This window comes from Narcine bancroftii, chromosome 4, assembly GCF_036971445.1.
Source record: "Narcine bancroftii isolate sNarBan1 chromosome 4, sNarBan1.hap1, whole genome shotgun sequence".
Lineage (NCBI taxonomy): Eukaryota > Metazoa > Chordata > Chondrichthyes > Torpediniformes > Narcinidae > Narcine > Narcine bancroftii.
The window spans coordinates 67,995,840-68,014,342 of NC_091472.1; the positions used below are offsets into that span (position 1 = coordinate 67,995,840).

General features: G+C 38.5%; 1 long non-coding RNA gene across 3 annotated transcripts in view; it reads left to right on the forward strand.

The window, feature by feature from the left end:
• The window catches only part of LOC138760654 (uncharacterized), a 65,948-nt gene that overhangs the window by 23,945 nt on the left and 23,500 nt on the right, over positions 1-18,503 (forward strand). For all 3 annotated transcript variants that reach the window (XR_011355785.1, XR_011355784.1, XR_011355786.1), the window contains exons 4-5: positions 11,008-11,315; positions 12,232-12,369. This is a non-coding gene — a long non-coding RNA (uncharacterized lncRNA). The remainder of the gene's footprint in view (positions 1-11,007; positions 11,316-12,231; positions 12,370-18,503) is intronic.

Below are 18,503 nucleotides of genomic sequence, written 5' to 3' on the forward strand. Positions count from 1 at the left end.
CAGTTTACAATGGCAATGATTTGTTTTACAGGTATTTTATGCAAAGAAATGAAGCTGGATGAAAATCAATGTTTGATGACTGTCTTGTGATAAATAATCTTCATTAACATTTTGATTTAAAAAAAACTGGTGTAGAAAATGAAGGGACAAATTACTAGTTATGGAGAGGTAAAGACCTGTTTGAGAGATGCAGGTCACTTAATTATCAAAACTCTAAAATTTTTAATAATGTCATCTGTTGAACTTCTAAGCCCTTTAATTGCAGTTTAAAATGTGAACTAAAATCAGCATGCAATTTATAAGTGGAAAACAAGGTCTTTGTCATATTTCATTAATGCTCTACCTATTTGAGTGGTTAATTAAGAATGTGGAATTAATAATGTGATTGTTTTAGAAAAAAACTCTGAGGAAAATCAAATCAACCTAATCTGGCTGAAAACTTTTTGCCACTTCTACTGCAGTATAGAAATAAACTGTATATATTGGAGAGAAGAGTTTATTTCCATTTTATGTTGGGAGACTTCAACATTATGGTCATATATTTGTAAATGAATTGGCCTCCCACCTGCACTGTCATTTTAACGCACTATAGACTTTGCGGTGCAGTGTCACATGCTGAATAATAATAATCAGATGTACTTTTGTCCTCCTGCTGAAATCAAATTTCTGCACCAAGTATTCAAATAATGAAACAACTCACTTGGAAAAAAAAATAATCACAGAGGTATTTTTTATTTGAATGTATTATAAAATTACAGATCAAGAGAAAATTCATCTGGCTATCGTGCTGCCAGTGGCTTAATAATATAGCTCCTAAAAGTGTCTAACTGGCTTTCAAGAATTTTAATTAGTATTTTAATAATTCTTTCAAAAAAAAGAAATATCATTCTCAATTATCACTTGCTACACCAAAGATGAAAATGAATAGATACATATGGTTAATTTCCAGAAACAAGAGGGCTGTGGGCCTTAGTGCAATTTGTTTTTGTTTTCTTTTGCCCTGCCATCTAAGCCCGAGTTGGTGAAGGCAACTGCATACAAGCAGGAAAGACAGACACCCATTTCATTCTGCTCTTGTAGCTGGATGTGAGATCTTTTCACAAAGGTACCACTCAGTTATAGTGGGCTATCTATGAACTCCATGCACAGTGAAAACCAAAACGTATCTTTCATTTTACTGTAGGTTTCAATTCTCAAAATACCAGCCATTACAGATAGATGCCTGTGCACAATAATATGGTAACCAATGTCCAAAAGCTGCATGGAAGCTTCAATTCAGAACATTTTTTACACACATTTTGCATGTAAAGGATATTTTAAAATGCATCCAGTTGAACTGTTTGTGAGTGATGAGAGGAGAATAAGGCAAAGATCTGAACAAAAACACACAAATGCTGGAGGAACTCAACAGGTCACGTAGTGTCCATGGGAGGTAAAGATATATTATTTTTAGGAAAAATAGTCAAAATAAATTAGTTAGAAGAGGAAAACATACAAAGTCTCTTCCCACCCTTCAAGTGTTGTTTCACTTGGAAGAACTGTTTGGTGCCTTGAATGATGGTGAGGGAGGAGGTGTAGGCACATGTGAAACATTTCTTGCATTCACAGGGATAGGTACCAAGGGGGCAAATGGTGGCAGAAGGCAGAGAGGACAGGAGTGGGGAAGATGTGTCGGGTAGTGGGAAAGTGAAGCAACATTTCACTTGTGAATCTGCAGGGAGGGGTTATCTACTGCATCTGATGCTCCTGTTGTGGCCTCCTGTATGTCAGAAACACTGTACGTAGACTGGGAGTGCACCTTCACTCTGTTCGCTGCAGTATCATGGATCTCCCAGTGGCCATCCATTTTAATTATCTGCCTCATTCCCATACCAACATATCTATCCATGGTCTCATGCACTACCAGATAGAGATCAATGGCCAATTGGAGGAACAACACCTCAGATTCTAAATGGGCATCCTCCAAATGAATGGCATTAACATTGACTTCTTCGCTTTCTATTAACTCCCAGCCCCCCCCCCCCCATGCCCATATGGCCCCTTTCCCTATCCATATGTCTCCTATCCTCTATCTCTGTCTGTCTTTCTCTTTCCCTTTCCCTCTGTCTGCTTTCCTCCAGCTCCGCTGGTTCACATGTTAGGTTGAGATCCTATATCAGGATCTCACCCTATCCTAAAATCAAGATTGCACTCCCTCATATGAATAAAGGATGAATCATAATGCTGAGGTATTCAAATGATGGTTCACAGAATTAAATGTCTCAAAGATCTCACTTAATTCTGCTTTTAGTTTATACTCAAGATAGACTGGTTCATTCTATAGAATATTCTGATTGTGGAGTCTTAGTAACAACTTAGTAATAAGGAACTGAGGAAATATAATTAAAGCCTTTGTTTCTTTATTATTTAATGTTTGTGTTCCTATAATTAGGTGGTCAATATTCCCTTTCCCTCGCCTAAAACAAATACAGAGAGTTTATTGATTTCTTTGTCACCTTGATTAAGACCACCTAAACTGCGGAGATCCTTTGCCTTGTCTGATCCATTGACCAAACCTCCTCAAGGTTCTTGCCCTTCTTTGGTCCTTTTCTTATCTCTTTTAATGCTCTCCCTGGATTCATCTTTCATTTAAAACCACTTCCTACTCCCTTGAGTGAAACATGAAAGTCTGCAGATGCTGTGATTGAAGTAAAAGCACAATGCTGGAGAAACTCAGCTGGTCAAGCAGTGTACGTTATGTAGCAAAGATAAAGGTGCAGAACCAAATTTTTTGGGCCTGAGCCCTTAATCAAGGAGTGAGCAAAATGTAGACAGGCACTTAAATAAAATGGTGGGAGGGAGGGGGAAGGGGAGACACACAGGCCATAAGTTGATAGGTAGGGAGGGTACAACAACAAACAGGTGGAGGGGGGAATGGCTCTGTGAATGGAGATGGAAGGGGTGGAGAGCCTGAGGAAAGGAGACAGAGGGTTGGGGAAGAGAGAGAGAATGGGGAGTGGTCCAGTTGAAAATCAGTTTTGCCATCCAGTTGGAGAGTGCACAGATGAAATATTAGGTCCAGCTCCTCCAATTTAAGGATGGCCTTGGTTTTGACGTGCATGAGGCCATGGACAGACAGGTCAGTGCAGGAGTGGGATGCAGAATTGAAATAATTGGCCACTGGGAAATCCCTTTCATTGACGTGGACAGAGCGAAGGTGTTCAGCGAAGTGATCTCCATGTCTCCGTCAAGTCTCTCCGATGTAGAGAAGACCACATCGGGAGCACCGGATGCAGCAGATGACTTCCGCAGATGAAGAAGTGAAGTGTGGCTTCACTGAAAAGACTGTTTGGTGCTCTGAATGATGGAAGGAAGTGTGGCACTTCCTGAGGTCAAAGGGGAAGGTGCCACACTTAGTGGGAATCCTGCTCCCTTGAACCTATTCCCAATAAACTACTGATCATTCAATTTTCACATGGCTCCCAACATTATTGATTGTGCTGCCACCTCCCATAGTTCAAGCACATCTTCCCAGAGCTCAGCAGCTAAATTTATGCTGTCAGAATTTTCACCATCACCAACTCCGGTTCTTCCCAATTCCAACTCACAGACAAAAAGTTATTGTAACTCTCAGAATTGACATCTCCAATGAATGCTATACACCACCTCTTCCACTTGTCTGTCTCGACGTATCACCGCTTTTGATGTTACTGATCACGTCATACTCTGCTTCTCTCTACAGTCCTTTCCATTGTGAAAAAGCTGAGTATGAACATCTTCTGCCCATTTTGTCAAACGATGAAGCTGAAAGAACTCAATGGTTCCGACACCATGCATGGAGAGAAATGGACAGTTATCATTTCAGATCAAGACCCATTCTCGAGCCTCTATGTACTGTAATGGCCTTGAAAAAGTGTCCCAGCCTGAAATGTTGACTTTCCTCTGTTCTCCCCATGGATGCCTGATCTGCTGAGTTCCTCCAGTTTCTCATTGTTTGCTCAAGATTCCAGTATCTTCAGTTCTTGTGATCCTCTGCCGTCACTGCTGCTGACCAGCTGGATGGAATGACCCTTGGTTCTTGGCAGTGCTATCCAAAATCATGTTATATATTCACTGACCCAAGATAGCACTCAGTTAAGCAATGTATCAGAGTTAAATTTCTAGGTCTCTTTTTACTATTACCCTATAGTTTACCTCTTTGCTCTGGCTGTAATTTCCATCAATCCAACGATCTACTTGGATGCCTGTAACCCTCCAAATCTTCTTTCCAGGGCATTGCTGAGTTTAATTGCACCACCATTAACAGTTATACCATTATTATCAAGCTCTGAAATTTCCTGGAAAAAATTCTCTCAACCTCTCATTTAGGTCATCCCTCAAAGCTACCACCTTGAATAGATTTTGATTCTACTGCCCTAACATCATTGACATGACTTGGCATCAAATTGACTTAAAATACTTCTGCAAAAAGCTTTAGGATATTTTACTTTATTTTTAAAATAGAACATATAGCATTGAACTGTACAGAACAGAAACAGGCCCTCTGGCCCCATGTGTCATGATATTTAAATAACAGTTGTATTGCAGTCATCTGGAGAGCGGTCAGGAGAAAGATTTTACAACATGGAAAATAAACCATCACAGCAAATGGAGTCATAAAGTCATGGAGTTATGCAGGACAGAAACAGGCCTTTCAGCCAATCACATCTCTGCTGATCATCATGTCTATCTATACTATTTCCACTTGCTTACATTAAGTCCATTGTCTTGCTCATTCAAGTTCCTGTTCAGATGCCTCTAAATCAGGGGTGTCAAACTCAAATTCACAGAGGGCCAAAATTAAAAACTTGGACTAAGTCGTGGGCCAAACTAAATATTTATTGAAAATTTTCAACAACATCTGCATGTTTTCTCTTCTTTCAACGTATGTAACGTTAAACTTTGTCTTATTAAAATAAATGTTTAATAATAGTTTTGGTTAAACTCTTTCTAGAAGAAGTATTAACAAATGAGAAATAAAATAGTCAATAAATAATATTTCTCTATAGCCTTTAAGCTCCTTTTAAATGCATTTTTTTTCACAAGCCAACAAGTCAAAAAAATAACAACTTGCTTCAATGACAAACAGGTTTGTCTTTTAAAATGATGAACATATAGTCTGCCTCCCACCTGTCTTGAAAGGTCCTGTTTTCTGTCTTTCGTTTGGCCATTTTTTGTAAGGGGTTTATTACATGTGAGTGAGGCGACAGGTCGCAGATGCCAATGAAAGTAAAGAGAGGAGGTGGGGGCGATTAGCGGGCTGACGGGCCGGCGCCAACGCATTTGCAAAGCATTCTGGGATTCGTAGTATTAGCTATGCATGCGCTATACTGGCGCGGCGGCCAGCGGGCCAGCTCTAATACATATTTGATATGATCTTGCAGGCCAAATATAATTATATCACGGAGCAAATTTGGCCCGCGGGCCTGAGTTTGACATGTGTGCTCTAAATGCTGTACTGTCACTGCCTCCACTGGCAGCTAACTCCAGAGTCCAACTTCTGTAGTGTTCATGTGAGGTATCATGAAATCACCAATTGCTGTCTATTGGATCGAGAAATATTTGAATGATAGTGTAAGAAAATATTACTTCCATGAACAATATTAAGCAGCAACTTGCAGTTGCCCTGAACTACAATTGGTTTTGAAATAATGGTGAGTAGAAGAAAGCACGGGCTTGTGGGTCAAAAGGGCCTGTTACTGTGCTGAATGTATGGAGATAAAAAAATTTAACTTAAATTTAAGAGATCTTCAAAGGGCATTAAGATTTTTTTTTAATCTACGTGGTCTATTTTTTGAATAAGAGTTTCACAATAATTATCAAATATAAGTAGATTTTAATTTCATTAAATCTACTAATTCAAATAAAGAGAGGAAGATGTGTCAGACATAAGTGCATGGCATGAACACTGCTTGTGTTATTACTTCATTAATAATTTTGCCACCATTCATTGAAACATTTCAATACACAATCAAAATATATTTAATTTCCTAAAGTCAAATTGTGGAAATGAAAGATCTGGAAGAAGCATTCTGTTCAGGGTTCTAAGGCATGGTGTATGTGAATATAAAGATCCAATTACCAAAACAATGATTTTGGATTGAAGTTGGGGCATTTGTGCTGTTTGAACATCCTGAACAATATTCTTGACCAAAAGAGAAGAATTCAAACTAACTCCTAGAAGAGAAATTATACCTGATGTTCATTGGATATTTTTACCACAACTCTTGTGGTAATCAAAGTTTTGGCAAACAATGTTTTTAAATCCAGTGACAAAATTCTTCAATTTACTGTTAATATATTATAGCAATATCTTTTGCTTTTCTTTAGTTGATGTAAATTTGCCAACATAAGTATAAATGTAGTTAAATGAAATTGTAATATTATTGATGTCAGAGAGTGAAGTTAATATCATTTGTCTACTTCGTCAAAGTTTTGATAAGGCACCTGATATTTGTATAATAACTAAATAAATAAATATTAGTTTGACAATTAAAGCTGCACTGGGCACTTCTTAGTGTGACATTTCATTAATAAATGCCAAATTACCAGCAATCATTTCCTCATTCAACAGCAACTTTTGGTTTCTAATTTTGAATGGATCAGAACTAAATATTGTGGGCTTTATCATTAGTGCTGTAAATTGCTGTTGTAAGCATGAGAAGATGTTAGCATAAGTAAATTAAAGGAAACATAGAATCTTTATAAATGTATTGTTTCTGTTTGTTGGCTAACTGCATAAATGTTGTAAAAAATCGCTTATTGAATGTTGGCCCATTTTGCTCAATTTTATCATGTATAACCATGCTGAAGAGATAATGCTTGAAGCATCCTCAGAATTAAAAAAAAATAATCTGACTTCTTTGCAATGACAAGAAAAGAAGCCATTTGTTGTTGATTGTACTTCATGAAGTTTTTAAAATGGCATAGATGTGGTGATGTATTTGGATGTGTTTATATCAGTGGTGTTGGAGAGGTTCTCAGCTTCACACTTCTTCAGTTTCTGATGTGGCTGTAACTATAAAGCATGGAGCGGTGAATATTTATCCATCAAGTACAGAACCAGTTCGGTTACTCTCATCAGCAATAAGGTACCCAACAATAAGCCATAAGGTACCCAACAATAAGGCATAAGGTACCCAACAATAAGCCATAAGGTACCCAACAATAAGCCATAAGGTACCCAGCAATAAGCCATAAGGTACCCAACAGTAAGAAAGCTGATGATAGAGATACTATTATCCTTGTAGCATGCAAATTACTTTTCATCTTCTACTAAATATCACATTAAATTTTGGAGATATATTTTCTTTATTGCTTCTGTCACCAAAATAATTATTGTTGCAAAGTTTGTCTTTTCAAGCTCTTTGAAAAGAAAGGAGACCCCAGTAACTTTATTGACCAAAGGCATTTCTTTATTTGTGTCCATTTAATATTTAGCAGGTCTTTCAATACTATAACCTGGCTTGTAAGTATATCGACTCAGTCCTTTTTCCCTGAATGGCTGATGTCTTTCTCTTGTAACACCATCTTTCCATTTCATTTAGGGATACTTGCATAACCCCCAAGGCCTAAATTGACCAGATTGGTCAACCTGCTGAAATGTTTTTTTCTTCAATTTATCTGTTATTTGAAAAAGCTGAACTTGATAATGTAATCTCCGTTTGCAAGAAAGTTGCAGCAATTTGCTTTCATTGCATTTGAAATCTTCTTGCAAATGCACCAAATTTATTCAAAATGTTTTCATCTGTTTCTGATTGATAAGAATTACTGTAACATTATACACACTGTTTTGACTATCATTACTTCATATTTTAGAATTGTACTTACTGGTTCATTCAAGGAAAGAATAGTTGGACCAGTACACTGCTGTCAAATTATTTTCTTGGAACAGTAAACTGGTTTCTACTTCCATTGTATGTCATGCATGTGGGATTAAGTGTTGCAAGTTCTTAATTACAGATATTAACATTTAAATGTTTTTCTCCCTTACTTATGAAATGTAGTTACCCTGTGTGGAATGATGTGCATACATTCATTCTCATTGTTGTCTGAACCAATAGCATGTTGACCCACAGAGGTTATCTTTCAACACGAGACCACCGTTTGTTTTAATGGACTCCTGGGTAAATTAAACTACCAGTTTCATGCAACTCTGATTAAACAGAAGTAACAAATATATCAGATTTTGGCTCATTAACCCATAAGTAGGTTATTAACTGTATGAGATCCCACCATGGGTTTAAATAGGGTCATGATAAACTAACAATCAATACAAACCTACACATAGGCTTTGGTCTGGCTCAAAATTAACTCCTGCATTACTTCAGAGTTCATCAGAAATAAAGGCATAATCAATGGCAAAGAGCTACTTTTATCTTTGATCAGGACATTGTTCTAATAATGAGGATTGATATTTCACTGTGTCTGACAGTGGTGTAAATGTGTGCTTGTGGATGAAGTTGGGGTAAACACTGATGCATAGTGGAGAACTGTCAACTGCTTTACCTAGCTTATTTTAATATGCCAAATTCAGACACTCCTGGGTACATTCATTGCAGTATTTTATTAAAGGGAGGGATTAAGCTATTTGAACATCAGAGCCCAGGTGTCACAGAAGGGAGTTTCTGAAATAAGGTAAATCAGCTGTTGAAGCCAATATGCTGAATCAATCCAACTCTATGGACTGTGGGGTGCCACAGGGATCTGTACTGGGACCCCAGCTGTTCACAATTTACATTAATGACCTGGATGAGGGGATTGGATGTAATATCTCCAAATTTGCAGGTGACACTAAGCTAGGAGGGGTTGTGTGCACGGAAGAGGGGGTCAGGAAGCTCCAGTGTGATTTGGATAAATTGAGGGACTGGGCAGTTACATGGCAAATGCACTACCATGTGGATAAATGTGAGGTTATCCACTTTGGTAATACAAACCGGAGGGCAGATTACTATTTGAATGGCAATAGATTAAGAGATGGGGAAGTGCAGAGAGACCTAGGGGTACTTGTACATCAGTCTCTGAAGGTGAGCATGCAGGTACAGCAGCGGTTAAAAAGGCAAAAGGTATGTTGGCCTTTATATTAAGAGGGTTTGAGTATAGGAACAAGGATACCTTACTGCAGCTGTACAGGGCCTTGGTGAGACCCCACCTGGAGTATTGTGTGCAGTTTTGGTCACCTTATCTAAGGAAGGATGTTCTTGCAATGGAGGGAATGCAGAGGCGATTCACCAGGCTGATACCTGGAATGGCAGGAATGACTTATGAGGAAAGATTGCGCAAATTGGGATTGTACTCGCTGGAGTTTAGAAGATTGAGAGGGGATCTCATTGAGACATATAAAATTCTGGTAGGACTGGACAGAATGGATGCAGATGGGATGTTTCCAATGATGGGAAAATCCAGAACCCGGGGCCATGGTTTGAGGATAATAGGCAAACCATTTAGGACCGAGATGAGGAGGAATTTCTTTACCCAGAGGGTGGTGAATCTGTGGAATTCATTGCCACAGAGGGCAGTAGAGGCAGGTTCATTAAATATATTTAAGAGGGAATTAGATCTATTTCTTCAGTATAAGGGTATTAAAGGTTATGGAGAGAAGGTGGGGACGGAGTACTGAACTTTAAGATCAGCCATGATCTCGTTGAATGGCGGAGCAGGCTCGAAGGGTCGAATGACCTACTCCTGCTCCTATCTTCTATGTTTTTTTCTATGTTTCTATGAGCTCTGAGCGACTAGGCCGTGAGACCTGGAATTCCCATCCTAAACTATCCATCTCTTTACCTCCATTTCCTCCTTTAATATACATTTTAAAAGTTGTATCTTGGACAAGCTTTTGTTTTTCTGAGTTAATAATCTCCAATCCATTTGATATTTTTGAAGGCACTCCTGTGATGAGTCTTGAACTTTGTTAACTGTGCCATATAAATGAAAATTGTTCTCCTTAATGATTGAGATCAGTGGATGAATCATTAGATATTTTGGACAAATTCTCTTTCGATTCCCATGGACAATAAGGTAATAGAGTGAACTGGGGTGTGAAGAGTTCTGAAATGTTTTCAGAGCCCATGACTGCTCAAACTGGAGAATAAATTATCATAATGATGTTGAGAACCTCATGGTCATGAATGAGAAATACTCTAGCCTGGCTTAAATGGAGTAAGGACTGCAACACTTCATAAACTACCTTTCCTTCCACCCCCTCAGCAGCTCTAATAGGGATACCATCAAAGTTGGTGCAAGAAGACAAACTGCATATCAAATACATACATTTTGGTCACCTCACTACAGGAAAGATATCAATAAGATTGAAAGATTTGTAGAGAAGATTTACGCGGATGTTGCTGGCAGCTGGAGCATCGAAAAACGAGGGAGGATATGATGGAGGTATACAAAATTATGAAGGGTATAGACTGAGTAAATGCAAGTAGGCTTTTTCCACTGAGGATAGGTGAGTTACAAAACAGAGGACAGGGATTAAAAGTGAAAGTGGTAAAGTTTGAGGGAAACAATTAGGGGGTATTTCTTCACACAGAGAGAATTGGGAGTATGGAACAAGCTGCCAGCTGAAATGAGGAATGCGGACTAAATTTAGAGCGACGGTAAATTCAAGCAACTGGCAGCGTTAAGCAATCAGGTCAAAAATAAAGGAAAATAAATAGGTAAAAAATACATAAGTTTAAAATTGCAATGACTTGCCATTAGTTCGCCATTCCATGCCACACAAAATCTCAAGTAACTGGAAATTTCACTGATATGGCATCTACCAATTCCCCCAGGTGCCAGATACCAGATACTATAAATGGGTGGGATGGATAAGGTGGGATATGGACTGGATGCAGGTCAGTGGGACTAGCCAGAATAATAGTTTGGCGGAGACTAGAAGTGCTGAAGGGCCTGTTTCTGTGCTGTTTTCTTCTATTGTTCTATGGTTCTATACAATGTGAAATTACATGGTGATTTATTCATTCAAAGTGTTTCTCTTGACAGAAGAAAAGACAGCTAGAAGAAGATCATGAAATAAAATCTGAGGCAACATCAACACAGAAAATTAATTTCTCATAAGAGGACAGAAAAGTGGAATGTGCACAATATTGTAACAGACAACAGAACTTAGCTTGTGCAATATCTGTGGTACTGGTGACTTCATTGTGAAACAACAGAACTCCATTTCTGATTGACAGTAAGCCATAAGAGGTGCAGATTGAAATAGGTGCAGATGGTTCCACCCCAGCAGTCCTCAATGATCTTCAGAAAAGAAGAGTTCATGTTACAACTTTAAACACTGCCACTGCTGGGTGAGTCAGCGAAATATATTACAATAATCCAGCCATGTTCTCTAGGCAATGCTGATGGCATAGAATGAGTTGGCCTCCCCACTGCCACTAAGCTCTGGAATGATCTGCTGGTCCACTGTCCAATGCTGGATAAGAGCAAGGTTGCTCTCATTTCTGCAGCTTCCACAGTGTTCTTATCAGAGTCCCCTGCTTTCTGCACAATATTTTCAACTGCAGGCTTCTTTCCAACAACTGCAGCTGACCTTCCACTAGTTGGCATATGTCAGTTCTCAGGTCTGTCCAGTGTTCAGTTAATATAATGATCTTAACTGAGTAAAGTGCAGAGGCAAGATAATGATGTATTGGGATTATCTGTAAACCAATCTTGTACAGCTGGGATTGCTCTCCATTCTCCCCTCAGGGGAACACTGGGAGCTGCAGAACACCAGTGTGTATTCATTGCAAGCCATCAACAACTCAAGCTTGTATTGCAGGTATGAAAATGTCATCATATCATATGCACGTGATCTATATCTATATTTACGGTTCATAGAGCTTCATTGCAAACATGATTCAAGATATTCTGATGAAAAGAGGGAAATCAGCCCCAGCACCATATATTTTCATTCTATAGATCATAATTATTTCTAGACCTTCAAGGAGTCATATGGAAACAATCCCCTCATTGTTTAACATTGATACTGCGTTCATAGCCAGCTACAGTTCCAGAATGATAATATTATTCACACTCGACAGTACCAAAATCACATAACACTTTCCCCTTTAAAAGAGCTAACAAGGAGTTTGAGCCCATGTAATTCAAATTTTAAAAATCCAGAGAGCAGCTAATATAGGAGAGTTTTTCAGTAAGTCGGATGGAGGGATAAGGTTGAGTGGTGTCAATTCTTTAGCTGCTACAGATTGTTTCATTTTGAAGGTGGCATTGAAGATCCTCTAACATCATGCAAGAAGTATCATCTTGGCTGGCATTCATAACTTGCAAATTATGATGATATTTATGGATGCCATTCTTCAGTCTACACTCCATATCAACCTTGTACAGCTGAACATGATGGTAGGAAGGAATTTTCATTGATATAACTTAAAGGAATCCTGTATTAATTAAAGGATAATTGCTAGATGCCTCAAGAATCTCAGCATTCAATAGTAGAGAGAAAGGGCTGATTCCAAGGGCATGTGACATTACAGCACTTCCTGTGAGTTAAGAGGAACATACACATTTCCTCAAAGCCCAGAAAGCTTCTCTGTAACTATCTTTTCCCAAGCATTATATGTGATCTGATTACTTCCATTAGTCAATACTACTCCATCCCACCACACTTTCCAAGCCACGATCTGACCATGATCAACACTCAGTGACCACCACTGAGCCCAGCCACGGCAGTATCAGGAGCCCTCTGGGCCATAATCACAGTTGTAGGCATATCTACCTCTGAAATCAATGTCTGACCATCATTTTGTCCTCTCTAGCACCATCTACATACCTCCCAAGAAAGAAATCCACTCCACTCCACAGTCCTCCAAACTATTTCACTGTCAGGCCAATTGTAGCCATTCCCACCTGCTGAAAAAGAATAAAATTATCCAGAATTTTCAAGATATCAAATCACCCACCCTACCTTTGCATTATTTTCACACCCTTTCAAGCAAAAATCTCCTCTTCATTTATTTACTGAATGTACTTCTAGGAATAGTGATTGAGATTTTCTTTAAATTAATATTGAGGTTTATATTGTGTTAATATTAATGAGTTTGTCATGGAGGTGTCGAATGCCCTTCCAAGGCAAAAATGCTGAAAACATATTTTTAAATGCGGATCTTGAAAATGTGAAACAAAAAAAAATACTGCAAGTGTAGAAAGAGCTGCAAAATATTATCACTTTATTGAATATTAGTTGCAGAAGTGAGTACTAAGTAGTTCTGATGCAAACATTTAGTCTGGAAGGCTGGAACTTAACTAAGTTGAAAGGTGAAGTGCAGTACCTCAAGTTTACTCTTGCTCTTGTTACGAAGTGTTGATAGGGATGGTTTTCCAAAATAATGCTCTTTAAGCTACTTTGGTCACTGAATAGAATTTTCATTCAATTCTAAAAAAAAAGCACTGAGACAATGCAGTTTGCAGAGCACACAGCTGTAGATTGCAGTAATCAACTTTACAGAACCATTTTGCTGACAATTTGCAATTATAAGCAAGTGGTCAGCTCAATATTACAAACAGTTCAGTGCAGATTCTCTGTTGACTGCAGGGACGAGCTGGCCTCTGCATTGTAAGTCTGCCCAATTAAAATGCCATTGTTTTATTTCCTAACTTATTATCTCTTATGGTGGAAAATTAATGGACAAGGATCCTATCAAGGTTGCTGCAAGAAGACATCTATAAAAGATGAATGTTTTGGTCACCTCACTACAGGAAAGATATCAATAAGATTGAAAGAGTGCAGAGAAGGTTTACAAGAATGTTGCCCAGACTTCAGGAACTGAGTTACAGGGAAATGTGAAACAGGTTAGGACTTTATTTCTTGGAGTGTAGAAGAATGAAGGGAGATTTAATAGAGTATACAAAATTATGAGGGATATTGATAAGAGAAACACAAGGAGGCTTTTTCTTTTGCAGTTATAGGAGATACAAACCGGAGGGCATGGATTAAGGGTGAAAGGGGAAAAAATTTAAGGGGAACTTTCTTCACACAGAAAGTAGTGGGAGTGTGAAATGTGCTGCCAGCTGAAATGGGAATGCCGGCTCAATTTTAGGAGTTTTAAGAAAAATTTGAAGAATTATATGTCCGTGGGACTAGGCAGAATAATCGTCTGGCACAGACTAGAAGGGTTGAAGGACCTGTTTCTGGGCTATAATATTCTATTGTTCTAGGGTTCCATCTAATGTAAAATTATATGGACATAGCAGCCTAGAATACAAGGAAATTCTGTTCTGTACCAGCTACAAATCTAACAATAAACTACAGTCAAAGGACAACTGTTAAATCTCTTGTCAAAGACAAGCAGAGGATTATATCCCTGCACACATCCCTCAACCATTTGTTCATTCAAAGAGCTTCTCTTGACAGAAGAAAGGACACCTAGAAGTAGTTCATGAAATAAAAACTGAGGCAGCATCAACACAGGGAATTAATTTCTCAAAGGTATACCCTGGTAATGTACAGAAAAAGTTGACTCAGTGTGTTTCTAAGCATCAATGCTTATGCTCTTTCCAAATATTCTAATTAAAACTACCAAAATACCATGAAAGATGCATGTACCTATTTGCACACAAATAGATCAGACTCCTTTTTGACACATATATATATTTTTTTTAAAAATTATTTTTTAAAATTTCTTTATCTTTTTATTTATTTATTTATTTGTTTTTAACATCACTTGGGACTTGGCATTTGGGATATTTATCCTGTACGAAAATTGGACAGAAACCTGTCTTACTCGATTCTCCACTGTTAGATTACCTGTTTGAAAGCTTTAGTTATTTTTGTATTAAGGTTAGCTTCTGTTAGGATAAGCTCTGAAGTGTAAGTTCAGAGGCTGAAAGCTCCCCTTTTAGGTACCTTCTAAGGCCAGTGTGAGTTCAAAACTAACTCCCTATTCACATCCCATCCACTATTCAGCATTAATACCCTCAACAAAACCTTGCAATTAAGCACAAAGCAAATTTAATGTGGCCCCTGAGTTACCATATTTGAGCTACCTAGGTTTAAAAAAATAGCTAGAGGTGATGGGAGTGTTTGCGTGTTCCTTTCTGCAATCCATTTTGAAACTGCCCCCTCACCTCAATCTCATATTCCATCTTAACCAATCCTTATGCTAAAAGTGATCTGTGATTAGTAAGGGATTGCTAAAGCGGTGTGTGAGTGAAAAAGAAAAAGGTTTGAAAACCACTGTTTTAATCATACCTAATTGACTCGTTATGTGCACGGTTTCATAACTCCAAAGGAAATGGGCCAATGACAATTTTTATCAAGCAAAATAATTCAGTAACGATTGGATCTAGACCAGTGATTCTCAACCTTCCCTTCCCACTCCCATACCACCTTAAGCAATTCCTTACCAACCTCAGAACACTAATGGCATAGGGGTTGTTTAAGGTGAAATGTCAGTGTAAGGGGAGCATTTGAAAACCATTGCTTTAGACCATAAAAGACAGGAGCTGAATTGGGCCATTTGACCCATCAAGTCTACTCCATCATTCTTCCATTCGTCCACATTTTCTTGTCTTCTCTCCAACATTTGATACCCTGACTAATCAAGAAACTATCAACCTCCAATTTAAATCTACCAAATGACGACGTCCACAGCTCTCTGTGGGAACAAATTCCACAGATTTATCACCCACTGGCTGAAGATTATTCTCTTTTCTGTTCTAAAGGGACACAATTTTATTCTGAAGTTGTGCCCTCTGGTCATAGACTCTCCCACTACTTGAAACATCTGCATCATCTTTATCTAGGTCTTTCAATATTTAGAATGTTTCAATGGGAACCCCCACCCCATCATCCAGCACAGACCCAGAGCCATCAAATGCTCTTCATACATTAACACTTTCATCCTTGGGATCATGCTTATAATCCTCCTCTGGACTTCCCGGACCCTCTCCAATGCCATCACATCCATCCTTAGATATGAGGCTCAAAACCACTCACAATACTCCTAAAGCCTCAACATTTTGTCCTTGCTTCTATATTCTAGTTCTCTAAAAATTAATGCTAACATTTGCCTTCCTTATGACCAATTCAACCTGCAACCTGATAGTTCCTTAAGGGAATTCAACACCTGGTCTCTCAAATCCACTTTGACTTCTTTTTTCCCCTTCTACCAAAGTACGTGACCATACACGTCCCCTAGTCTGTATTCCATCTGCCACTTCTTTGCCCATTTTTTCAACATGTCCAAGTCCCTCTGCAGATTTCCTGCTCCCTACCTTTCCATCTATCTTTCTATTCACTGCAAACTTGACTACCAAACCATCAATTTCATCATCTAAATTATTTACATACAATGTGATAATAAATGGACCCAACAACGACCCTTGTGGAACACCACAAATCACTGGCAGCCAACCAGAAAAGGCCACTTTATTTCCACTCTTTGCCTTCTGCCTGCCAGCCGGCCAATCTTCTATCCATCCTGATACCTTTCCTGTAATATCATGGGATTCTCTATTGTTTAATAGCCTTATATGTGGCATCTTGTCAAAGACCTTTTAAAAATTAAAGAAACAACATCCAATGACTCTCCTTTGTCTATCCTGCTTGTTAATTCCACCAAAAGTTTCCATCAGATTTATCAGACAAGATCTCCCCAAAGGAAGCCATGGTGACTTTGGCCTATTTTATGCTTCAATGACCCTGAAACCTTATCTTTAATAATAGACTTTAGCATTTTCCAACCACTGAAGACAGGCAACTGATTTAAAGTGAACACTGATGCAAAATACCTTTTCAGTTAATCCGCCATTTCTTTGCTCCCCATTTTCACTTCTCCAGCGTCACTTTCCAATCGACTGATGTCCACTTGAGCTTCTCTTTTATTCTTTATATATCCAAAAAATATGATATCTGGTCTCCTCTTTTAAGTTATTGGCTAGCTTACCTTCATATATAATCTTTTCTCCCCTTATTTTTTTTTTAAAATTGCCTTCCGTTGGTTTTTAAAAGATACCCAATCCTTCGTTTCCTGCTACATTTTGCAAAACTCTATGCCCTTTTGCTTTCATGCTGTCTTTGACTTCCCTAGTCAACCACAATTGCTTCAACCTCCCTTAGAATACTTCTTTTTCTGTGAGATGAATAAGATATTCTGGACCTTGAGAGAGATTAGTGTAGAAATTTCAGGGGCTCTGGCAGAAATAGCCACAGGTGTGGTGCCAGAGGGATTGGAGGGTAGCTCAAGTTGTTCCGTTCTTTAAAATAGGCTCCAAAAGTAACATTGGAAATTATAGACGTGTGAGCCTAACGTCAAAAGAAGGTAAATTATTGGAAGGTATTTTAAGTGATTGGATATATCCAGAAACTGATTAGGGATGGTCAAAATGGCTTTGTACATAGTAAGTTGTGCTTAACCAATCTTAGAGAGTATTATGAGAAAATTACCAAGTACAATGACAAACGAAAAGCTGTGGATGTTGTCTACATTGACTTTAGTAAGGATTTGACAAGATCCCATATGGGAGATTAGTCAGGAAGGTTCAGACACTAGGTATACATGGTGCAATAGTGAACTGAATTCGACAATGGCTGGGCAGGAGATGCCAGAGAGTAGTGGTGGATGATTGCTTCTCAGACTGGAGGCCAATGACTAGTGGTTTGCCTCAGGGATTGATGATGGGACTATTGTTGTTTGTCATCTATATCAAAGATCTGAATGGTAATGTAATAAATTGGATCAGCAAGTTTGCAGATGACACTAAGATTTAAGGCATTGTAGACAGAGAAGGATGTTTTCAAAGCTTGCAGAGGGATCTAGACCAGCTGGAAAAAATGGTTGAAAAATGACATAGAATTTATTGCAGACAAGTATGAGGTGTTGCATTTTGGAAGAACAAACCAAGGAAGACATACACAGTAAATGGTAGGGCACTGAGATGTGTGGTTGAACAGAGGGATCTGGGAATACAGATACATCATTCCCTGAAATTGGTGTCACAGATAGATAGGATTGTGAAGTGAGCTTTTGGCATATTGGCCTTCATAAATCAAAATAATGAGTATCAGAGCTGGGATGTTACGGTAAAGTTGTATAAGACATTGATGAAACCAAATCAGGAGTATTATGTGTAGTTTTGGTCACCTAACTACAAGAAAGATATCAATAAGATAGAAAGAGTGCAGGAAAGATTTACTAGGATGTTGCCCGGATTTCAGGAACTGAGTTATAGGGAAAGGTTAAACATTTTAGGACTTTATTCCCTGAAGCATATAAGAATGAAGGGAGATTTGATGGAGGTATTTAAAATTATGAGGGGGATAGACAGAGTAAATATAGGTAGGCTTTTTCCACTGAGGGTAGGTGAGATACAAACCAGAGGACATGGGTTAAGAATGAAAGCGGAAAAGTTTAGGGGGAACGTGAGGGGAAACTTCTTACAGAGAGGGGTGGGAGTGTGGAACGAGCTGCCAGCTGAGGTGTTGAATGCGAGCTCAATTTTAACATTTAAGTAGAATTTGGACAGGAACATGGATG